Source organism: Lactuca serriola, chromosome 4, assembly GCF_051521515.1.
Source record: "Lactuca serriola cultivar US96UC23 chromosome 4, Lser_US96UC23_V15, whole genome shotgun sequence".
NCBI classification, from domain to species: domain Eukaryota; kingdom Viridiplantae; phylum Streptophyta; class Magnoliopsida; order Asterales; family Asteraceae; genus Lactuca; species Lactuca serriola.
The window spans coordinates 115207281-115208807 of record NC_136411.1 but is presented as its reverse complement, the minus strand read 5'-3'; positions in this window follow the sequence as shown (position 1 = coordinate 115208807).

The following is a 1527-nucleotide window of genomic DNA, read 5'->3' as shown; positions in this document are numbered from 1 at the left end:
TAGTGTTCCACAGGACAGTCTAGAATAGTCCGTGGTCGTCATCCATACTCTGCTGAATGACTAGAATAACACCAATAACACCGAGACCTCTCATCTGTTTATTACACACCAATTATTTACCCATGTTCTACCCAACATATTAGTAGATAAAAATATACATTTTTATACACTGTTTAAAAACCTGTATAGCATGCTTTAATCAATACATATTCCACATAAGAGATGAGGCATACACACATAACACGTATTTCATAGAGAATATACATTCACACATATAACCACAAAATATATACACGTAGCACGTATTTTATATTAAATACTTCATAATATTGCGTTGGAGAGAAAATAACTACACACTCACTTGATCAGAAGATGATCCGACAGTACTACGACTTATAGAAGTAGCGTCTCTCCGTAGATCTGGAAGACCTTCACAAAAACCGGCTCTTCCCGGGCAGGGCTTCGGCTCGGGAATAACGCTCTTCGGGATTCTCGGGGCTTCGGATCTCGCTTCGGGGCTTGGGAATAATACCGGGGCTTCGGGATATGATTGGCATGCAAATCGAGGCAAAACTTAGAGAGAGAGGGAAGAGTTTGAATAAGAGAAAATGGCTGATTTCGAGTTCTATTTATAGGTTGAGGGTCTGGGATTACGCGGGGAGTAATCTCAAATTACGCAGGGTGTACTCAGTACGCGGGGCGTACTTGGTTACGCGGGGCGTACTTTGACGTCACTGCATGCGTCGACTGGTGGCACTCGAGTATTGGTTATACAAGTTGCATCCGACTGAGTACGCGGGGCGTACTCAATTACGCGGGGCGTAATTGACTCGTCGAACTTCTAAATTGCGTAACTTTCGCATACGAGCTCCGTTTTCGACGTTCTTTATATCCACGCGAAGGTCAGACCATACTCTACAACTTTCATTTAGACTCCGTCGGCTAATTTTGATTTTATTTTTATTATTTAGTTTTAGAAGCCGGGACAGAAAAACTTCGTTATAAATTCATAACTTCTTCGTCCGACGTCCGTTCTCGCCTAACTTTTCATCGTTTCGCTACTAACAACGAGATCTTCGATTCTCATTTAGATTGTTTCGGCTAAAAACCGCTCGATCTCAAATCGAGTATTTGGGCTGCATACTGCTAAGTCAAAACTTAGAAAAATCATAACTTCCTCATACGAAGTCAGATTTGGGCGTTCCTTTTATGCACGCTCTCGGTTTAACGAAATCTACGACTTTCGTTTAGATCGCTAAGGCTAAATATCGATCTATCTTAAATTCATATTTTACGTCACTCGACGTCGTGCCGGTTCTGTCGCGAAACTTCGACAGGTCATAACTTCTTCGTTATAACTCGGATTTTGGCATTCCTTATATCTCCGGAATCCTTGTTTCAACCACTACAACTTTATGCAAAGATATCGGGCTTATCTCACACTTTAATTTTGACGCTTATTTTATTCTTAATTCATTAAATTATAATAATTAAGAAAATAAACACATAAATCACATAATTCACATA